We start from the raw sequence: 24095 nt of genomic DNA, 5'->3' as shown, positions 1-24095 counted from the left end.
ACAAATATGTGCCCAGAAGGCAGAATGCATCATACTATCCATGCACAGTAGCACACAAGGACTCTACAAGCATCTCTTGTCCAAAAATATAGCTAGAGGGATGTGTTCAGTTGGAGTAGACTGGAGCAAGTGGGCTTGCTTGGTCCCATCTGAATTTTTAAAAAAGCCAATCTTCTACATTATTAACTGGTAAGAATTCATTATCAACTTCAGTGAGTTTATTCTACATATCCTTAAGTGATTTGTGGCTATACAGCTCTGCTGCTTTGTCTTCTCATACCACATGAATGAACATGCATTGTCATATAAATACATTCCTCCATGTAGCCCCATCTCCTGTGGATACAGCTTCCATAGATCTTCTTCATCTCTCTGCTAATCAGCAAGGCATCAAGGCAGTGATCTTCAGAGATGGCAGAAGAGCAGTGTATTGTCTATCCAACCTTGCTAGCATCCCTTGATCTTAGTGGGCTTTGAGAGAGGGTGAAACCTGTGCACTCGTCCCTCCTGAGAGACACAGATGCATGGACATACATGTTCAGCCCCTGATCCCCCATCAAAACTGGGTATGGTCCTCAGATGCCCAAAGTATTTATGCATCAGCAGCTTGTGACTGGAGCAGGGAGACACTTCCTGAATTCTGAGATGATCTGCTGGGATACATTTCCTTAAAGAATCTCTTGAAATTACATTAGCCTTCCAAAAGCAGGAAGAGCTGTCACTCTATATATTACCAGATGATAAGCCAGTTTCTGATGAAGCCAAGGGATGATATATGACTGTTCTGGATTGTTAATGGTTTATGATTCTGTTAATCTTTTAGTTCAGTTAATGTAAAAGTAGTATTAACCTGTTATTGCTGAACTAAGGGCCAGGAAAAGAAATGATTATATTAATTAAGTTTAGTGATATCGTCGTTTAGTCATTTAGTCGTGTCTGACTCTTCATGACCCCATGGACCAGAGCACACCAGGCCCTCCTGTCTTCCACTGCCTCCCGAAGTTGTGTCAAATTCATGTTGGTAGCTTCGATGACACTGTCCAACCATCTCGTCCTCTGTCGTCCTCTTCTCCTCCTGCCTTCACACTTTCCCAACATCAGAGTCTTTTCCAGTCTTCTCTTCTCATGAGATGGCCAAAGTACTGGAGCCTCTGTTTCAGGATCTGTCCTTCCAGTGAGCACTGAGGTTTGATTTCCTTTAGAATTGACAGATTTGTTCTCCTTGCAGTCCAGGGGACTCTCAAGATCCTCCTCCAGCACCACAATTCAAATGAATCAATTCTTCGGCAGTCTGCTTTCTTTATGGTCCAGCTCTCACTTCCATACATCACGACAGGAAAAACCATAGCTTTGACTATTCGGCAGGGTGATGTCTCTGCTTTTTAAGATGCTGTCAAGGTTTGTCATCGCTTTCCTCCCAAGAAGCAGGTGTCTTTTAATTTCGTGGCTGCTGTCACCATCTGCAGTGATCATGGAGCCCAATAAAGTAAAATCTGTTACTGCCTCCATATCTTTCCCTTCTATTTCCCAGGAGGTGATGGGACCAGTGGCCATGATCTTTGTTTTTTTGATGTTGAGTTTCAGACCGTTTTTTGCAATCTCCTCTTTCACTCTCATTACGAGGTTCTTTAATTCCTCCTCACTTTTTGCCATCAGAGTGGGATCATCTGCATATCGGAGGTTGTTGATATTTCTTCAAGCAATCTTAATTCCAGCTTGGGATTCCTCCAGTCCAGCCTTTCGCATGATGTATTCTGCATAGAAGTTAAATAAGATGGGGGACAATATACAGCCTTGTTGTACTCCTTTCCCAATTTTGAACCAATTAGTTGTTCCATATCCAGTTCTAACTGTTGCGATTTGGTCTCTAGTTCCTCGGCCCCTTCGAAATCCAGCTTGTACTTCTGGGAGTTCTCAGTCCACATACTGCTGAAGCCTACCTTGGAGGATTTTAAGCATAAACTTGCTAGCGTGTGAAATGAGTGCAGTTGTACGGTAGTTGGAGCATTCTTTGGCACTGATCTTTTCCAGTGCTCTGGCCACTGCTGAGTTTTCCAAACTTGCTGGCATATTGAATGTAGCACCTTAACAGCATCATCATAATTCCTCTGTGTATTCTTGCCACCTCTTCTTAATGTCTTCTGCTTCTGTGAGGTCCCTCCCATTTTTGTCCTTTATCATGTCCATCTTTGCAGAAAATGTTCCTCTAATATCTCCAATTTTCCTGAACAGATCTCTGGTTTTTCCTTTTCTATTATTTTTCTCTGTTTCTTTTCATTGTTCATTTAAGAAGGCTCTCTTGTCTCTCCTTGCTATTCTTTGGAAGTCTGCATTCAATTTTCTGTAACTTTCCCTATCTCCCTTGCATTTTGTTTCCCTTCTCGTCTCTGCTATTTCTAAGGAATCGTTGGACAGCCACTTTACTTTTTTGCATTTCCTTTTCTTTGGGATGGTTTTCGTTGCTGCCTCCTTTACAATGTTATAAGCATATATCCAAAGTTGTTCAGGCACCCAGTCCACCAAATCTTGTTCGTTAAATCTGTTCTTCACTTCCACTGTGTATTTATAAGGGATTTGGTTTAGATTATACCTGAGTAGCCCAGTGGTTTTTCCTACTCTCTTCAGTTTAAGCTTGAATTTTGCTATGAGAAGCTGATGATCAGAGCCACAATCAGCTCCAGGTCTTGTTTTTTCTGACTGTATAGAGCTTCTCCATCTTTGGCTGCAGAGAATATAATCAATCTGATTTTGATGTTGCCCATCTGGTGATTTCCATGTATAGAGTTGCCTCTTGTGTTGTTGGAAGAGTGTTTGTGATGACCAGCTCGTTCTCTTGAGAAGGTTCCGGTTGCAGGAGGGGTGTCACAACGCCCTCAAAATGTGAAACCGGTGTTTGCTCTCCTGGTAACGAAAAGACACAAGCCAGCAGGACCACGTGACAAAAAATGGGGGCTGTCATTTAATTAAAGAAATGCCAGCCCACAAAGCGTCCTCTTATGCTTTCTGGCACCCACCTGCCCACCCTCTTTCTAGTATGTCATTTCGGTCGCCTTTTTGGGGCTGGATAGGAATTTTTTACCTCTATCCTGATTGGCCTTTGGATGGGGGGATTTTTCGCCTATCCCACACTGGAGAAGGGTTGTTGGCATTTGATGGTGGTTATCCTCGGTCACACTGGGGGGAAAAACTGGTTGTCTCGGTGTGTCCCTTTTATAATTATGCTAAGCCAACAGCACATCAGACCTACCGGCTCTGCGGATTGTGCAATTACAGAGCCGGAGGTGGTAAGATGCGCTGGGCCAGTTTCGGACCAACAGTAATTAAATATAGATGGCTCGAGGTCTGGGGTGTTTTATAGAGGCTTGCCAGGTTTCTCCTGTCATCAAGACAGCTGGAACCTGGGGCCTGGGACTCGCCCATTGACTGATAAGGGTATCGTTGATGCCATTCAGTTCTTTCTCTGCACTACAGCAGGCCCCCTCAATTTAGGAGGAAATTGATTGAATTGATTTAATAAAGTGTGGCCCGTATTTAATCCAAATCACTGTCTCACGTCTTCATTTCAGGACCTAGGAGGGCAAAACTCTATTAGCCTTTGCCCTGCTTCGTTTTGAACTCCAAGGTCAAACTTCCCTGTTGTTCCTTTTATCTCTTGACTCCCTACTTTAGCATTCCAATCCCCTAGAATGAGAAGAACATCCTTCTTTGGTGTCAGTTCTAGAAGGTGTTGTAAGTCTTCATAAAATTGTTCAATTTCAGTCTCCTCAGCATTGGTGGTTGGTGCATAAACTTGGATTACTGTGATGTTGAAAGGTCTGCCTTGGATTCGTATTGACATCATTCTATTGTTTTTGAGATTATATCCCATTACAGCTTTTCCCACTCTTTTGTTGACTATGAGGGCTACTCCATTCCTTCTACATGATTCTTGCCCGTAATAGTAGATATGATAATCATCTGAGTTGAATTCACCCATTCCTGTCCCTTTTAGTTCACTGACGCCCAGGATGTCGATGTTTATTCTTGCCATCTACCATTTGACCACCTCCAGCTTCCCAAGGTTCATAGATCGTACATTCCATGTTCCTATGCAGTATTTTTCTTTGCAGCATCGGACTTTCCTTTCACTTCCAGACATGTCCGCAGCTGAGCGTCCTTTCGGCTTTGGCCCAACCACTTCATTATTTCTGGAGCTACTTGTACTTGTCCTCCGCTCTTCCTCAGTAGCATGAGGGGCCCATCTTCCAGCGTCATATCTTTTAGCCTTTTGTTTCTGATCATGGGGTGTTCTTGGCAAAGACACTGGAGTGGCATTGCCAATTCCTACTCTAGGTGGATTGCCTTTAGTCGGAACTCTCCACTATGACCTGTCCGTCTTGGGTGTCCCTGCACGACATAGCCCATAGCTTCTCTGAGTTACTCAAGCCCCTTTCACCACGACCAGGCAGCAATCCATGAAGGGGTGACATACACCTATCTAAAAACTGAACACATACATAATTCAGCCAGCCTTTGAACAATCTTATTCTGTTTATGAAGTAATGTGACTTACTCCTAGACAAATTTTTTTAAGATTGCATAAAAAGTCTTATTGATTTCAGAGGGTTAGATACATGTCTGAGTTTTGAACAGAAATTATAGAGTGGAAGATTGATTCTAATGGTTGGAATCCTGTTGATGAATTGCTTGTGTAAGAGAAAATCCTGTCACTTGCGTAAGAGAAGTAACATAAGTCTTCATAGATTCAAATGGAATTTCAGAAACTCAGTTAGCACCTCATTAATGACTAGCAAACTGCCATGAAACTTACAAGATTTCCTATTCGCAAGCATAAACGAATAATAGGATTCAGGGCTGTATTGTGATAACTTAAAGGTTTGCGGTTGATCATGCATTTTCTTTGGGCAGAAGTAACACATCTGACAAAACAGAAGAACAATGATTTATTTGATTTTCTTTTATATTGGCTGAAATCCTGCCACTTAGTGTACTTTGTCACACTAGAGTAGACCCATTGAATCAATAGAGATTTGGGAAATCAATTCTTCCCTAAGTTCCATTTATTCAAATAGGTCCATGCTAGTTGCAACTTGCTATGTTAAAGTAAGTTGCTGTTAGAGTATGACACATTTGAACCAATATATACCTTGCTATTTTTTGTGTACCATTATGGCCAAATATAAAAACAAACTTTGTTTTATATGGCAAACATTATATGGGAACACTGCAGTGTGTGTGCTGTATGTTGCTTAGAATGAAATATCCAGTTCTGATTTTTTATACAATATTAAAAATTGCGATAATAGAGCTGAAACATTTCTGATCCACTCTAAGTGTTTCTACATTTGCTTTTCACTCAAGCGGTCAATTGAAGAAAATAGCTGGCAGCTATTTCTGCAATCTAGTGTGCATTTATGGTACGTGGAAGACAGATACCTTCAGCAACCCATTATTATTTTTATTATTATTTTTTCTCAGTTCAGGCAACTGAAATGTTGCTAAATCTCTCATATGCTGTGAAACCTTATAGTATTGATTATGGAGTGCATATCATCATGAGATAGCTGCTTCAGTTTAACTTTGTTCTAACCAATTCTCTCTGTATTCATCAATATTTCTATCATGTTGAACATAAACTATCATTTCTTTAAATGCCAACATATAAAATTTTGTGATGCAATATCCTAATGGTTTGCAGTAGCAATCAGCTATTTTCTTATTTTCAGTATGATTTGTGTTATGCATTGTTTTTTAAGGTGGCTTTAGGAATGCAAGAGAATTTCATTTGGTTTACAGTTTTAAGTGAGCCACCCTATTTTTATGTGACTGTCATGTTGCACAAAACATATCTTTGGATCACATGCCTCTCCAGATTTTGTAATACAGTTCAGAGGCTACCTACAAAATAGGAAAAGAAGTGCATGGTAATGAATGGGACTTTTTTGTGCAACTTTTTTTTAAAAAGAACACACACACAAGTCTTGCTGTTGTTGTTCTGTGCTATCTAGTTGCCTCCAACTTATGGTGACCCTACGAATGAGTAATCTTCAAAACCTGGCCTCAGCAGGCTTTCAGATTGGAAAAGAGGCATGGTGCCCAGTGTAGGTCCACTGGTGGAACTGACAATGAAGCTAGAGTTGTTTTTGCTAGATCTGAGATTGTCCATACATTGTCATGCGAAGATCTTTCACTTCAGGCAAGCTTTTTGCTGTTTTTTTTTATTTACAGGTGTTTTAAAATTGCTTTTGAACTTGGTTTTTAGAATGTCAATGTATGTTTTATGATGTTTTTTTTTTAAAAAATGTGGTATTTATACAGCCTTTTAAAATCTGTTGTTTTATTTATTATGAGATGCCTTGGGTCCCCTGTGGGGAGAAAGGAGGCCTATATATGTATGAATATATATGAAATTGAATATTGTTTATATTGTTTAGAAATAGATATTGTTTATCTTTCTGGCATGGATGAAAGTAGCAACTCAGCTTCTAATTAACTTCTGGTGTTCAGCCCGTTTCTTTTTATTGAAGCAGTTTACTTTAGAAATGTGTGATAGAAAATGCAGCAAGGAAAAGTGTTACAAACTGAGAGGAGGTAGTAGATGCTTGCTGTTAAACCCTCTTAGAGAGGGGAAACCTGAAGCTACTGCTGAGGGAACCAAACCACATGGCACAGTTTCTATCAAGAATGCCTCTCTGCTTGATCTGACCTATTTATAGTATTAAATTTTCAGAGGAATATAATTTATACACGTGATATGCCTAAGCAGATTTTACTTCATAAATAATTCTTTTACTCATGACTCATATCTCCTTAGCAATTACTGGGCCTTACCTTTACCATTAATCATAAAAAAACAAAGCTGGCATCCCCATTGTCCAGATTCATCTTTCTGATCTGTAATTCAGTTTTATGTCACTTTGCATGGCAATGAATCTTTTCCCCCTATATACATTTCCATTTGAACTCCCATGTTTTGAGGCAGAAATAAATGAGGAGAGGTTTTCACTTTGGCCTAAAGTACATTTTGACTAATAGGCTCATGTCTGAATCTCCACACAGAGCTGCTGTTTATTAAGTCTCCCGAATTTAATCTCCCAGGCCTGTACAACATTGTGAAAGGACCACAAGGCAAAAGCAGAGTTGTTTATCACATTTATTTCAGAACTCGTATAATATTTTCCGCTGTTAACTGTGTTAAAGTCAAGATTTCTGCATCCCACCCAGAGAATAAGAACAATTTTTACTTTTGGAAACAAGAACATTTGCATTCTCAAAGGCTTTCATGGGTGTGATCCGATGGCAGTTGTAGGTTTTTTCAGGCTGTCTGGCCGTGTTCTTGAGGTTTTTCTTCCTAACATTTCACCAGTCTCTGTGGCCAGCATCTTCAGAGTCTTCTGAAGATGCCGGCCACAGAGACTGGTGAAACGTTAGGAAGAAAAACCTCAAGAACACAGCCAGACAGCCTGAAAAACCTACAACAACCACAAGAACATTTGCATTAGAAATTGAAGAATAACCTATCTATTTTATTCAGCACAGTCCTTATTTCTTTCAGGTAAACTTAGTTGGTTAGACATTAGCTTTTTGCAACTAACAATGCAAACTTTGTCTACCATTCAGATGGTTCAAGGAAATTAACTAAAAGTCTGGTGTCCCCCTTATGCTGGAGAGACAGACCACTTGTGTGTGGGACTATGTTATGTTGATAGTCCTGATGTGCTCTGGTAGGTAGAGAAATTCAGAATTTCAGAATTACAAACTTCAAGTTGGATGCTGTGTGGGTAAAGTAAAGAGGAACAAGGTTTGGATCTACTACTAGCCTAGATCCATTATAGCAGCTTTATGGATCAAGCAATAATCTCCCATTATAAGCACTGGGAAGGTAATCTTCTTCCACTGGGATCAATGGAAAGGTAGTTCAAGAGAACCTGCTGCACAGCCCATGAGCTTTCTAGGTTCTAGATGAGTACTAGTCAGGGACTAGCTGGCAAGTCTTTGGGTTCAAGTCCCAAGTCTGGGTCTGAGCATTTGGTCCCAAGTCCTGAGTCCCTATTAAAAATAGGGTGGGTTCCAAGTCACGAGTTGCATCCAAGTCATTGAAATAAAACACCCAAATCGAGTCCAAGTTGAGCCACCAGTGCAATTTAAGTCTGACTTGACAGCAAGTACCGTGACTTGAGTCCTCATCCATTTGATTCATTTCTCCCTGTTTCCCTATGTGATATGTCTTTGCAAAGTTGAAAACCTACCCTGTTTCCCAGAAGTGGCACTATGGAATTTAATGGGACTTGCTATTGCATACATTTGCCAGGGAATGTGCTATTCATAACTTTTTAAAGTATTGCAATAAATATTTGTCACTCGCACACACAGAGAGAAATTGATTGCATTTTGCTTAAGCACAAAATATTCATAATGTGATTAAAATGCATGTTTTCATATGATTGTATCTATATTTCCTGTATCTGTTATCATGCTCTTATCACTACTGTTCATTCCAGTTTGACTGCAAAATGTCTAAATTTCTGCTTCACACTTGAAGATTAGTCCATATTTATTATTTGGGCATATACTCATGTTTCGTGGTTTTAAAATTAATGTACTTCCAAGCCATGCTTCAGCAAAGTAAATTATAATAGTGTAAACACCCTCTTCATATTTCAACATGTTATTTATCATAACATACCTGTCAAAATAGGAAACAGCATAAAGCCTTAAAAGTTGAATCCTCCAGATGCTGTATTCATTAACCTTTTCTTTAATATCCATTTTGCACAATACTTTGAATATTATAGTCATTTAGCAAACAGATTATGAAAATGCATTTCCCAGAGGCTCTTATTTTATAATGCAAACAAATTAGTGTGGCTTGGGAAGGCTGTTGTTTGTTTCAACAACAACAACAACAACAAAAATACCATAATTTCTCTCTCCCCCCCTTTAGCAAACATGCACCTGCTCTGCTTTCCCTCTTAAGGTGGGGGATTCTTGTCAGTTCCTTTCCATTCCCCAAATGAGCTGTGAGATCCACATTCAAATTTGCAGCTGACAGTTTAGGGTTAAGATATAATTCCAGGTAACAGAAGCCAATGAGAGTATACCCCGTTGATGTTTGTGACATCATCCTACAGTCGGAGTACACAGAACAGCTGAGGTAGCCTTCAGCCTCAGTACCAGTTGCCATTATGATGGATGTTTACATCTCTTCATTGAGAGCCAATTATTTTGCTTTTGTGTGAGGCCCAAGAATCGCTCATGCTGCCGGCATTCACAGAGCCTGTTGGATGTAGCTGAACGAATTGTTTTCTCTCCTCCTGTGGTAAGAGAATCTTCTGCTTTTCCTCTTTCCCCGTCCCCAAATAAAGATGATGAATATCAAAACTGTGCAGGTAATGAAACATTTATTCCAAATCTAATGTCATCTTCCTAGTAACCTGGAAAATGTAGATTTTGTTAGGAAGGGGTGTTAATCTTTAAATGGGAATTAAAACGAACACGTGTGTATGTTAGTCTGCCTGCCTGCCTGCTTGAGGAAAATGTTACTTTGTAATGTAACAAAGCATGGCTAGCTCATATATGTTTCTGTAGACTGACAAAGCTGCAACCTAATCGGTAATTTACTTGACATTTTTCCTCTTTATCCAGATTTAGGGAGGGAAGATATGCAGGAAAGATTTTGCTGCTGTATGCATGTGCAGTGAGACTGAGGATTTTACATTTGATCGAACTTTTTAAATGGTCTAGAGTAGTTTTGAGTCAGTATGTGCCTGTGCATTATGCCAATGTTAAGATTGATGCTATTATGGAATAAGTTCTTTCCACTTTTCCCTTTTGTAAAGGAATACAGAGATGAATAATATACAGAGTATACAACTTGACATTAGCACTACAATGTCAATTCATTCTGTTTGTGTGCGCGCGTGTGCGTGCGCACGTTGTTTGAAGAGGATAACTCCTTTATTTCTGTAAAAATTCACATAAAACATCCATCTGGGTAAAGTAGAGGCTGCTGCTCAGCTCCATGGATGTTCTCTGTGGGTCCTGCTTAAAAACGCTCCTTCTTCTTCAAGAGAGGAAGCACATGTAAAGCTCCTGAACTAATATGGATTTAGGAGATTAGCAGTGACACTGACTCTGACAAATCAGATACAATAAATGGTTTAATTGACTGGGGAGGGGTTGAAAGGATACTCTATGAACAATCCAATAACCAGTTTAAGTAGTCAAACTGTGTATATAATGAGGGGGAGAAACCCTAAATAACAAACTGAGTTTAATATTAAAAAGACAGTGGCAATTTTTCTAAGGAAGAATCACACAACTGTGAAATAATGTGAAAGGTAGAGAAGCAGATTCAATTTAGATGTGCAGAGAAAAGGTCACGTGGTTGTTTCCTTCTGTTCCTATATCTCTAGTTTTCAATGTGCAGGGATAGCTGCCCCACTTCAGAACAAGAGCAGTGACAACAAGCATTTGCAAATGGTACACAACTATTTGCACTAATGGTATTGTAATTGTATTGTAATCATTTTATCCTTTATTGTATTGAATTGTAATTGTTGTAAGCCGCCCAGAGACCTCTGGGTAGAGTGGGCAGCATATAAATAAAATAAATAAATAAATAAATAAACAAACAAACTAGTCACTTCTCATCCAAAGAGAGCCACAGCAAATCCAAATTCAGCATCTCCAAATGCCCGACTATCTCTCAGTGGGCAGGCTATACTTGTTCTTCATTCTTCATTGTCAACCAAAACTCGCCATCTCTGCTGGTCTGCTCCCACTGATTTTTATTTCTACATTTATTTGCACCTCACTCTTAAATCATGAGGAGGCTTCATTGTGGTTGCAGGGGAACCCAATCACTGAAATTCTGTTGCACGGTTATGCAAATGGTGTAACACTTACATGTGAGTTGCTATGAATTAAGAAATCTTCCTGGGCATTGCCTGTTGCATGCTGAACCAAATGACTTGGCATGCAGCAGATAATGTCTACAGGGATTCCCTAACTTGGGACAATTTACATCTACACTGCTTGTGTAGCTGCACAACAGGATCTCAGTCAGTAATGAACAGTCAGACATCAGAATTAAAATACGGAAATGTTACTTGTTACTGAAAGAAAATTAATATGGTGCCGAAGGAACAATAAAATGGTGACGGCACATCATTTTCTTCCTTTAAATCACCCTTCATAGTGCACCCGTTTTATGAAGACTTTGGCATGATCCCTCTGTATCAGTGTACAAAATGACTGTGAGTCTGGTCGGAGAAGGGTTTGGATCTAACATAACTAACTGCCCCTCCCTGCTCCACCCCTTTTTTTCTGTCTCTTCTGCCTGATCTCAACCAGTTGTGCTAGCACATCCAGTTGTGCCTGTTGCACTGAAGTCACTCTACACATGAGGGTTGTCCTGGCATAATGGAATTTGTACTATAATCAGAAGCTTCTGTCTAGTTCAGGCTGAGTACAACCAGTACATCTTTGACTTTTGATTTCTCTGTACATGTATAAGTAATTCTGTGTACATGTAACTAAAGTGATTGCAACTTCTTGCCCTACTTTTCTTTATACCTTCTTTCACTTTCGTCCATTACATAGCCTCTGCAGAAATCTGTCCTTTATAATTTTTAAATGCATGCTGATGGCACAGTCCATTAACATCATCATCAAGAACAAAAACATCATCATGTCTAACTCATGCCCAATATGTCCTGATGTTTATCAGAACCCAGCATGAACCTATTTCAATTGTCATTCAAAATCTGCTCACCAGCTTATCATTATTAGGTCTTTCAATTTTTATAAGAGTATCCTAAATTATTGAATTTATTTATAGTTGGCATGGAGAAAACTGGGAGTTAAAAAAAACTGTAGAAGAATTCAAAACTAGTAGATTGGTTCTTTTAGGCCCAGGGTTTTTGAGAGCTTAACTCTTTAAAGCCTGGATTTAAATTCCTGTGTTTCCTACTATGTTAATACTGAAGTAGATTTGCCATCTCTTTTTTCAGAGCGTCTCCTCAGGTTTAACACACATTTGTCAGGTAGGTCTGAAAGTTGAGTATTCCTTTTGTTGGGAATAGCTATACATACTGAATTTGAGCACAGACAGATGATGCCATCGACTTTGATTTTGTCTGAATTGCTTATATTAGACATTGCAAATGATTCACTTTGAGCTGATTTGTAGCCCGTCCAATTATATGTGAAGGCTCTTCCCTGGGATGGGAGGTGAAACTGAGTGTCATCAATTTCTGCTCAGTCTCCAATGTGCAGGCAAAACTTTCACCAGTTTCCTTCCTTCCTCCTTCCCTGTCTCCACAAAGCTGTGCAATTTACTCTAATTTACTCAATTTTCTCATTAAAACATATGTTGAAGAGGAAAAGAATATTCTTGGTTAGTAGTTTTGTGGCATCTGTTGAAGAGGAAAAGAATATTCTTGGTTAGTAATTTTGTGGCCCCAGTGGATCAAACACCTGATCACAACCATTTGTGTCAAATAAAAAAAAAAACAGCAGTAGACTAAAAAAGTACAGAAAGTATGTATATAGAGAAAGTGTTATTCCTAACACTAATGTGACCTATCTTACTCAAATCACATTTGAAAGCCTTAAGACATCCATCTCACATTTATGCAAAATGTACTCTGTTGCATAGATTCTGAAATATGATGCATAATGAGACCTGCAGCTGCCTAAAAGAGAAAAAGAAAATATTTCTGCAATGCAAGCCCAACCTAAAAGTCATGCACAAAGCACTCTGTAATAGAGCAATACCCTTCCATCACCTTGCCAAGATGCAAAATGGTGACCAGTCATGGTAACAGATAAATATATCTGGTTTATCTCAGTCCTCCAGGAGGAGGGGGAGGACAGGCAAGCTTGAGCTTTTTGTTGATACTTGAACTTCCTTTTGCTCTGGGTGTCCTGATTCTGTTAATGTATTGCCTTTGATTTTCCAAGTGAGATATACTGCTACCAAGTTCTTTATTTTCCACCCAACTTTTTAAATTTCTGACTCACTGAATCAATATTCAGCATTTTGGAGAACACAGATTCGGTCCTAATGCTTTCCTTGGCTTCCTTTGGAGCAATTTAGAAACTGACAGAAATTCACGCTTCACATCATTTTCTCAATAAATTACAAATTTTAAGGACATCTCTGGTGAAAGTATTGCTTCAGTTTAGGAACTGTTAATTGGTCATGATTCTTGAACCTTCATAAATTGTAAATATGGAATCTTAAGCATATTTTGTAGAAAGTCAATTCTGTGGATGCATTCTCTTTTACCTCTAAGGAAGCACATATAAGATCAGGGGTGGCATGGGGATCAGGATGGCATAGTAGCTCCCCCAAACATTTTTGGGGGAGGTTTCCTCTTGCATAGGTCACAAACTGCCTTGGTTTAAGACCATGCTTTCCAATGTAGCACAGAGTTTGAAATCATTCCTTCTTAAACTAGAACCCCCAGCCAGCTATTGCTATAGCAGCCTTTTAAAGTTGTTTGTAGACCAATTTCATGTGTGGCTACTCAGAAGGAACTTGAGATCCACTGAGCTTATTCCCCAGTAATTGATTTTACCAGCAAAGCTATAGCACCATATACATTTAACTAGATGTAAGTGCCACTGCATAGTGAGATATGTATATGTTTGAATAATTGTATATAGTAACAGACCACACATTTTTATTTTTAGAACTAAAATATTCTGCAGTGCATTGCAATATCTGCTTGAAAACTGTAATGAGGTTGAGTTCTTGCTGCTGGTCACCTAAAATTTTAATTCCATCTTTGATCTAAAGGTTTTAGAGAAGTTCCTAATTTTACATGCCAGCATTTCAAGAAGTATTTACTGATCAATCAGTCAATTAAATACTCTTAATAAGTATAATGAACTACAGAATAAATGCATACCATTCTTCTATATTTTAAACATTATAGTTCTAACAGAAGAGAGATGATCAGATACCATACTTTTGTTTGTGATTACTTCACTTTATTTTCCCCCTCTGTAATACTTCCTTAGAAAGAGAAAATCAAAAATAACCCATTCAAGTGCTGGAATCTGTCCTGCTCATACTTCTCACTGAGCCAGATAGGCAGAGTCTTCTTATTGTAATCTTCCATGCTGCTGGCAGCTAATGAAAAAAGAAGAATAATCAGGTCTACTCTCAAAGATATTGTGCTTCTCTAGCATTTGTACTTCTCATATATCTGGAAAGATGGAGCAGCAGAATCAGCCTAGTATCATGCAGTATGGCGAGTGTAGGAAAGATCATGTTTATATACATGCGTGTCTAAAGATATGTATAGAAATCCAAACCCTAGCAAGGAGCCCAGTTATAACAGTCTTCTAGACATGGATCTACTTCTCAGCACTGCACTTTACTTACTTATTTTTCATTCTGGCTGAGGAAATAATGGTGGTGTGAAGCAGGAGCAGTAGAGCACAATAGAAGCCACTGATGGGTTATTAAATGCCTTTCTCTCTTGTAAACAAGCAGGTGTTGCAATGGTGAGGAAAAAAGAAAAGGGGCAAGAACTGGAAACAATGGTTGGAAGAAGGTAGACTATAGGTGGACAACAATGATGGGAAGAAGGTAGACTATTGTTGTTGTTTAGACATTTAGTCGTGTCCGACTCTTAGTGACCCCATGGACCAGAGCACGCCAGGCCCTCCTGTCTTCCACTGCCTCCCGGAGTTGGGTCAGATTCACGTTGGTTGCTTCGGTGACACTGTCCAACCATCTCATTCTCTGTCATCCCCTTCTCCTCTTGCCTTCACACTTTCCCAACATCTGGGTCTTTTCCAAGGAGTCTTCTCTTCTCATGAGATGGCTAAAGTATTGGAGTCCCAACTTCAGGGTCTGTCCTTCGAGTGAGCACTCAGGGTTGATTTCCTTTAGAATGGATAGTTTTGTTCTCTTTGCAGTCCAGGGGACTCTCAAGAGTCTCCTCCAGCACCACAATTCAAAAGCATCAATTCTTCAGCAGCCAGCTTTCTTTATGGTCCAGCTCTCACTTCCATACATCACTACAGGAAAAACCATAGCTTTGACTATTCTGACTTTTGTTGCCAAGGTCATATCTCTACTTTATAAGATGCTGTCAAGGTTTGTCATCGCTTTCCTTCCAAGAAGCAGGAGTCTTTTAATTTTGTGGCTGCTGTCACCATCTGCAGTGATCATGGAGCCTAAGAAGGTAAAATCTGTCACTGCCTCCATTTCTTCCCCTTCTATTTCCCAAGAGGTGATGGGACTAGTGGTCATGATCTTAGTTTTTTTGATGTTGAGCTTCAGACCAATATTTTTGTGCTCTCCTCTTTCACCCTCATTACAAGGTTCTTTAATTCCTCCTCAGTTTCTACCACCAGAGTGGTATCAGTTACATATCAGAGGTTGTTGATATTTCTTATGGCATTCTTAATTCTGGCTTGGGATTCCTCCAGTCTGGCCTTTCACATGATATATTCTGCATATAAGTTAAATAAACTGGGGGACAATATACAGCCTTGTCGTACTCCTTTCCCAATTTTGAACCAATCAGTTGTTCCATATCCAGTTCTAACTGTTGCTTCCTGTTCTGTGTATAGGTTTCTCAGGAGATAGATAAGGTGGTCAGGCACTCCCATTTCTTTTAGGACTTGCCATAGTTTGCTGTGGTCCACACAGTCAAAGGCTTTTGTGTAGTCAATGAAGCAGAAGTACTGTATTTTTCTGCGTATAAGATGCCCCCGTGTATAAGACACCCCCCACTTTTCTAATCAAAAATTAAGAAATCTAAGTGGGGTTTACAAGGGTGGGGGGAAAGGGATCAAGGCGATGCAGGATAGCTTTGATCCCTGCTTTCTCCTCCACTTGTTTTTGTTCCCCCCTCAGCTTACTTCCATGTATAAAATGACCCTCAATTTTTAGTCTAAAGATTTTAGACAAAGTATCGTCTTATACACGGAAAAATATGGTAGATGTTTTTCTGGAACTCTCTGGCTTTTTCCATAATTCAGAGCATGTTAGCAATTTGGTTTCTAGTTCCTCTTCCCCTTCGAAATCCAGCTTGTATTTCTGAGAGTTCTTGGTCCACATAGTGCTGAAGCCTACCTTGGAGGATTTTGAGCATAATCTTGCTAGCATGTGAAATGAGTGAAATAGGTGGACAATAATGGTGAGAAGAAGTTAGACTATACGTGGACATTGAACTTTAATATATAGCATTGGAAGACTAAAATGGCTGAGGGGTTATCAGTCATTAAACCCATTTTAAAAAATTAAAGATTCCAAATGGTGAGGTGGCAGAGATTATCACAGAAACAATGCAATAATAGGATGGGAAAATCTGCTTACCCGTTGGTGTGCTTTGTTAATATTTTTGAAGATACCCACTCCCCAAATGACACAGAAACAGAGTTCATCTTTCATAGTTCATGCTTTCACCTTACAGAGCATTCCAATACCATGAAGAAAAATTGACCTTATAATAGCCTTAAAAAGATTGCTGTATATATTGGTAAATAACACAGGGCCTCACACCTGCCATCTTCACTTATTTCACATCAGTCATCTTTGCCAGGTATTTCTAGTATTTTCCCCCCTCTCAGTATACTTAATATAAGCCTATATATTTTGCTGAGTTTACACATGAATAAGTCTGGATCTAAATAATTGCTTTGGAATATTCTATTATTAACTTCCCTGGAATTTTATTTTGAAGAGTGTCTAATATCTTCGGAGAATAAAGTCAAATTCTGTTTCTGCATTTTATCGAGGTAATGGCTTTGTACTTAGGATGGGACATGCCCTAGGTTGGAGAGTATGGGTGCATTCCATGGTCCATGTCCACTTTGGAAAGGGACATATTCAAAAAAAAGCAAAGCGTGCTGCTTATATACCACCCCATAGTGCTTCAAGCACTCTCTGGTGGTTTACAAGTTAATGATGCAGGCCACACATTGCCCCCCCCCCAGCAAGCTGGGTACTCATTTTACCGACCTCAGAAGGATAGAAGGCTGAGTCAACCTTGAGCCGCTACCAGGGATTGAACCCCAGGTCATGAGCACAGTTTTGGATGCAGTACAGCGGTTTAACCACTGCACCATGAGGCTCAACTGCTTAAACCTGGGTTTCTCCCAGTAAACAATATTTCATGTTTTATGACATACTCACTCACTGTCTCGGATTACTGTTAAGATATTTGAGACAGTCAGATTTTTTTTTCCTGTTAACTACTTTGGCTCTGGGGGGAAAATGATTATTTACTCATTTATTGGCCTGTTCTCCTTTAGGAGATGGCTGGGTGAGAAATTTGCTCTTTTGAGCTTTATTGATATTGATTTATTCATTTCATAACTTCCAGACCAAAACATGGAATTGGACACAATGTGCAAGTAGAATTCCACACTGAAGTGTAATGAAAACTGTAGAATTCAAAATGCTTTTAGATGTCTTTTAATCAGTGAGAACATGTGTAGAAAAATGTGTGCATTAAAAATAAGCACACAAAAGTGTAGAAGAAATTCGGTATGGAAGGAAAGAACCTAATATAGAAATGAGAAACACTGAGATTTGAGGTGGAATTGAGAAAAACTCAATGTATTTCAGCTTTAGAGATCTAAAAATTACATTGGTCTACTAGCTGGCTAGCAATTAGTGTTTGTGAGATAGTGACATAAATAGGTAAGTTCACTGTGGCAGGGGAAATGTAAAGGTGACTTACCACTTAGGTGACTTATTTCCCAGACTTATCACTCAAAGCTGTGCGATTCTGTATAAGGTAAGAGTCCCCCTTTCAATGCCCATCCTATGCTAGGTGACACTGCACAATTCCTGAAAGGTACACAGTGTGCAGTTGCTGCTTAATCCATCTATTGAGACACTGGTGGCTTTGGTGGCAGAAAGCAACTTTTTCCAGCTTTGCTTAATTCTCTGACTACAAATGTTCCTGTATCAGAATGGTGGTGATTTTGCTCTAGTAATCTTCTAATTGGATTACATTAACATGATATAAATGGGCTGCCCATGTAGACAATTTTGGTAGATTAAAAGATGCAAATAGATGACCTCATGTTGCACTGATCCTCAGAGAACCACAGTGGTTGCAGTTGTGTTTTCGTCTGCATCTCATTCAAAGTGCTCTGTTACTGTAAAAGCACTAAAGATTTGAGACCCAAAGATCTAAAGTGTCACCTCTAACATCAGCCTTCACATTACTCCATAGATGTGGGATATTCTCAATGGACCTTCTACACCAGTGGTTCTTAACCTTTGTTACTCGGATGCTTTTGAACTGCAACTCCCAGAAACCCCAGTCAGGACAGCTGGTGGTGAAAGCTTCTGGGAGTTGCAGTCCAAAACTCCTGAGTAACCCAAGGTTAAGAACCAGTGTTCTACACGATATGTGCATACAAGGCAGAGGGCCCTTTCTGTTATGGCACTCTGAATGTGAGGCACCATCCATAATGATGTGTTACTGGTACAATCTTTCTAATCATATTGGTGCCAAATTATGATTGTTTTGCTTTCATATTTTTAGTTGGCTATTTTATTCAGTCATATTCTGCTGCACTGAAGCATTACAGCAGGCACTGTAGTCTATGCAATGTGGTTTTGTTGTACAGAATGAACACAGATGTACAGCTACAATGGAGATTGATTTCTCTATCTGCACAGTATTGAACCATTTCCCCAAATTTTAGGCACATGCCATGTACAGTTTTTTCCTCATTATGTATAAAGAAAAAAAATGAGATAATATGAAGAAACAAACAAACAAAAAAGGTTCCAAAACATCTTTTGATTTTGCCATGGGATTACTTTCCCCCTGGCCAATTGGAACAACAAAAAAGTTGTATTCAGTTCTTCACCAAACTATAATGGAGCAAAAGGGTTGTAACAAAACAGGGTTACAATAAACCCTGTTTTGTTACAACCCTTGTGTCCGGAGTGCATGGAACACAAGATGGAAGAAGAGAATTCAGCCAGGGCTGGTGGGGCTCACATGAAAACTAAAAGAACTGATGATTATAGTAGTCATAAGTGCTTATAATGCTATTATAACTTTTAGGAATCATTTGTTTCAGCATTGCAACTGTGGCTGGGTTTTCACTGTAGATTATCATTCCTGTTTCTTCTGTGTCCTTTAGTTTTCTTTCATACTAAGTATGTTCTATTGCTGACTTAATCCTTTACTTAAATTCCCAAAAGGTAAAGGTAAAGGTTCCCCTTGACAATTTTTTGTCCAGTCGTGTTCGACTCTAGGGGGCGGTGCTCATCCCCGTCTCCAAGCCATAGAGCCAGCGTTTGTCCAAAGACAGTCTTCCATGGTCACATGGCCAGTGCAACTTAGACACAGAACACTGTTACCTTCCCACCGAGGTGATCCCTATTTATCTACTTGCATTTGCATGCTTTCGAACTGCTAGGTTGGCGGGAGCTGGGACAAGCGACGGGCGCTCACTCCGTCACGTGGATTCGATCTTACATCCGAAGGTCTAAAGACCTTACAGCACAGAGGATTCTGCAGTTTAACCCACAGCGCCGCCACATCCTGAGTAGTCATGAAATACTGGGTCCTGCTTACAGGGAGCCTCCTTTGCATAGGGTGGGGAAGGAAGCCATGGCATTTTCTTTGGTATATGGAAAAAAGAATGATGGAAATTATCATTGCAAAAGCTCCCCACTGTTGTTGCTGCCATGTTGCCAGATGAAAAGGAAGAGAAATTATTGAACTGTTGGATAGCTCAGTGGTTTAAGCATCCGGCTGCAGTGACAGAGGTTGTGGGTTTGGTTGCCCACTGTGCCTCCTTGAAAGGGGATGGACTCAATAAATCCATAGGGTACCTTCCATCTCTGCAATTCTAAGATTATTATTTATTATTAAAGAAGAGAAAAAAGATTGACAGACAGAAAGAAAGAAGGAAAGCTCCATTCTGTTGTAATCCTTCGTCCTTCCTTCCAAATCACTGCCAGAATTTGAAAATGTTACTGTAAAATCTAACATATTAGTATTACTTATGAAAAAGAGTGTTCATTGCTCATTAAAATTTCAATTTTTTTATTTCTAACACATTAAGGTCACTGAAAAATATGGTCTAAACTAGTGAATTAATTCCAGAAATAACTTTCAAATAATGTTTTGATGCAGTCAGAAATATTATGTGTTACATTAAATATCTAACAGCCTTAATTGTAATTTTGTTTGTCAAAGTAATGTCACTGCCCTTATTCTCCAAAGGTAACATGTTACAAATGAGTTCAGATGGCATGAACTTGATCTGGGATGGAGAAACAAGCTGCAATTCTATCTCATGCATACATAGTTATCTCAGAGTAAGCCCTACTGAACTCAGTGAGATTATTTCTGAGCCACCATACATAAGTTTGTGCTGGCAGTGTGACTCTCCATAGTATCAATTTACATTGAGCTGTTTTCCTCATCAGCTTTTTCTATAAAGATATAACAATGTTTCTTCAAGTGGCCTTCTGTTGATGGGAGATATGTTGACTGCCAGTTCCTATACAGTTTTGCTTCAGTGGCCATAATGCAGCCATCAAACACCACTAATCTGCTAGCAAGAAGCACTGATAGTTTTCTATAGTGACTAAGAGAGTCTAAATGTGCAGCAATCACATGAGGGAAAATAAGTTCCTGCATTATTAAGTAATCACTGCTTTGGGGAGAATCTAAGTAAAAATCTCAATTTATCTCACATTAGTGCTTGAACATTTCACTAAAATACCGATGAAGTGTACAGTAGTCTTGGAATATTTGCTAAGAAATTGAAAAATGGGAGTCAGGAATAGAAGCTAATTTAAAGTAAATTATGATTACTGTATCCTAGTGTTCTAAGTACAACAACCCCTCACAATTAACAACTTTGATTCCCCAAAGAGAACCATAAACTTAAAATTGTAAGTCAAACCATACTTTCCTATTGGGTCAACATCAAAATACATGCTTAGTTCCTGGGAAATTCCTAAGCCTAGTTTCCACTATTCTCAACTTTTGTCCTCCATTATCTTTCTTGCTCTTTCTGACCCCTTCTGCCATTGGCTCTCTTCTTCTATACTCTCCCATCTTATTTGCTTCATCTGTCTGCATCTGTTGTTTTCCTTCTTCTCTCATCCATCTTCTGCTGTCATCCTTTCTCCTACTGTTTCCTATATGTCTAACACTGTCTCCCTCTCCATTATCTATGTTGTTTACCTGTGTATATTTCACTCTACACTTGCATTCTCATGTGAAAGTGATGTATCGGGGGGGGGCATACACAGTTTTAACCACACATAATCGAGAAGCCCCTTTTGGCTTGTGTGTAGTAGATGTGTTGCTTTCGTCTGAGGAAATTGACATTGGATGAAGGTAGGGCTAGAGTACTCTCCACCTGTGGAGTTCAAATGCAAAGATAACATCTGACTAGTACCTCTAATTGCCTTAGAAACTGGGAGTTTCTGGTTTAGTTTATCTTAGTTCCCAGTCTAGCTCTACTAAGGATAGGAACAAAAACATCCCTTGCAGTGTGGAAAATGAAATGTTTACTCGGCATCACAGGAGTAGGTATAAGGGGAAAATACATCTACTATGTGTCCCATGAAAAGTTGCCAATTGAAGGGGTGATAAAATATTTCATGAAAATGCATCCTTTCATCTTCCTGATCTAATAAATACCGCCAGATGCATGGTTCTTCGTCTGTTTTGTCCTCCTATGGGAGATTGGGTATCATCATGACCATTTAAACTCTGGATGCAGCTGCTCTGAACAATCTTGTTGTGCTCCATTCAAGCCAGTATCCAAACTTTTTAAACTGATTGTTTTCTTCCTTCCCCTTCTTCCCCATTACCCCCATTAATTAAATTAGTGAATATATATAAGAGAAAAACAACAACAGTACTGCCATTTAAGGAGAGTATTTCCACTACACTAACATTTCTTATAAATGGTACCATAACATGGACTTCAGATCACTTTTTTTTTGTATAACTAGTCTTTCCACAACTTTAATACAGAAATGTGCTAGATTTCAGAAACAGAATTAAAAGATTACTTCATACCAGCTGCTGTTATGCATTCTTCCCTAGATTCTTCACCAAATAGTTTGGCCTTGTGATGATTAAGGGAGCACAGGGCTAGATATTTAATGAAATTACCTTTTTCTTTTTTTTTAAAAAAAATACCTATTTTGACAGGACCTTAACATTTAATGAGATATTTGTCTGTCACTGTTATATGTGTGACTCCTGCAAATCATTTCACTGAATGCTCTGCTTCAAAATATAATATTATGTACAAAATTTATTTTAAGGAAGTAGCCATGTTAGTCTAGTGCGGGAGTCTTGTTGCGCTCATAAAACTAACACGTTTTGTTTGGTATAAGCTTTTGTGAATGCATACAAAGGAGTGGGCTGTTGTCCAGTAAAGTTTATGCCACTGCCCGGAGTGGCCTGGCAGCCAGATGGGTGGTATAAAAATTCAATGAATGAATGAGTAATGCAAAATATACCTGTTATTCTTTAAGGTGCCATATTCATTCTTACGTATGTCTACTAAGATGTGAGTTACTGGGTAAGATCTTGTTGCATAACTACATGGGTGCAACTCAGTCTTACATCCATGGTAGTCATGATAGCACTGAGACAGAAGTGCTATCTATCAAGCACTTCCGTGGGTGCATTGCACAATTGATTGCCCTGGAGAAGTGTTTCTAATTGCACTATTGAATTGCTTGATTCTTTGTTTCCTGACACATTTACATAGGTGCAACTTCACATTACACCTGCATGAACAGCATTTTGCTCATTGAATTCAGTTTGACTTACTCCCAATGGCGGCCTTAATGCCTGTTGATGTGTATTAATACATATGAAGTATACTGCAGGAACTAATGACTGATTGGTTTATTGGTATTATACCTGAATGGCTTTTATAATGAATACACATATTTTAGAAGAATTCATTAAATATGTATTCCTAGGGATAATCACTCAAATTTAAAATAGAATGTGATAGGGTTGCATCATATCTGCTACAGAAGAACCATAGACTGATAGTCAATATATCTTTTTTTGCATATAGAAGGAGCGTCTTCTATCTACAACCTTGTGATTATAGGCAATCTAAATACAGGGTAAATTCCTAAAGTCATAAACCTGCAATTTTCTTCAGCAGTGCCACCAGATATGTCTGACACACATAAATTCTTCCTATAATTTGTTTTATTTCATTCCATTTAAGTGATTTCTCAGCTTGTCAACACAGGATGGTGCAGGCTAAATAAGGTTGCTTGGTGTCAAGTAGAGGCCTGGTATGCCGTTTGGTGCAGTCCTTGCATCCAAATGGCATACGCATCTCAAGCAACCCTATTCAATCCGGCTCCTTTAAGAAGAGAAAGAAAAAAGTATCTCCATCCGTTCTCCCCCCTGTTTTCTCCTGCTTCCAAGAGGATTACTTTTTTTTCTGTAAGTAATGCAGCACATCAGCACTGTCCTAATTGGTAAAGTTTTTATTTTACCTATTTACTATCTATGTTTCTGGGTCAAAAATCTCCCTCTTTGTCCCTTCCTGTCTTCTCCCAATTATGGGAGGAAGTTTTCCATTTTTTGAGTGTTTTTTTTTTCAAAGTGATGCCATAAATTAGTGCTTGTCATAGTACAATTTCCTCTGTCCCTCTACAGAGCCGAGGAAGTGTTTAATTTCCCAGTGTCAGAAAGTGGCTAAATTCTCTTAAGCCCTTTAATTATACTGGCAAATTGACAACAGAAGCTAAATTGACAGCCTCAAGCTCACTTTGGTTTGCTTCCAGTGATCACACACAGTAGAAAATAGCTAAAACAGAGTGATGCTACCCATACACAAAAAAAGTAGTTGTCCCTGACAGGGACCCAGAAAGGTACAAGTAGGAACACTCTGGAGATGGTCTGGTTCACTCCAGCAATTACATCATTTGATCTCCAGGAAAAGGAGCCAATGATCTCGTCCCTGCAGCATACCAAACAGCAGGACAAATGTATGTCTGACTGCACTCTGAGTTCACATTGAGAAACCCAAATGAGTGGCTTCAGAGCACAGAGTGCTGTCCTCTGAAGATGCCGGCCACAGAG

The 24095-nt window shown here is 39.2% G+C and overlaps 1 protein-coding gene across 11 annotated transcripts in view; it reads left to right on the top strand.

Moving 5' to 3' along the window:
• The window catches only part of MGAT4C (MGAT4 family member C), a 435723-nt gene that overhangs the window by 252983 nt on the left and 158645 nt on the right, over positions 1 to 24095 (top strand). The window contains exon 1 of one of the 11 annotated variants that reach the window (XM_020777697.3): positions 8643 to 9319. The exons of 7 other annotated variants lie outside the window; for them this stretch is intronic. The gene's annotated coding sequence lies outside the window, so the exon portion shown is untranslated. Of the gene's footprint in view, positions 1 to 8642; positions 9320 to 24095 lie in introns of those variants that run through there. 3 more of the 11 variants (XM_078394810.1, XM_020777691.3, XM_078394809.1) reach the window with 3 other exon arrangements.

This window comes from Pogona vitticeps, chromosome 5 (assembly GCF_051106095.1).
Source record: "Pogona vitticeps strain Pit_001003342236 chromosome 5, PviZW2.1, whole genome shotgun sequence".
Taxonomy (NCBI): domain Eukaryota; kingdom Metazoa; phylum Chordata; class Lepidosauria; order Squamata; family Agamidae; genus Pogona; species Pogona vitticeps.
This window is presented reverse-complemented; position numbering and strand designations above follow the sequence as displayed.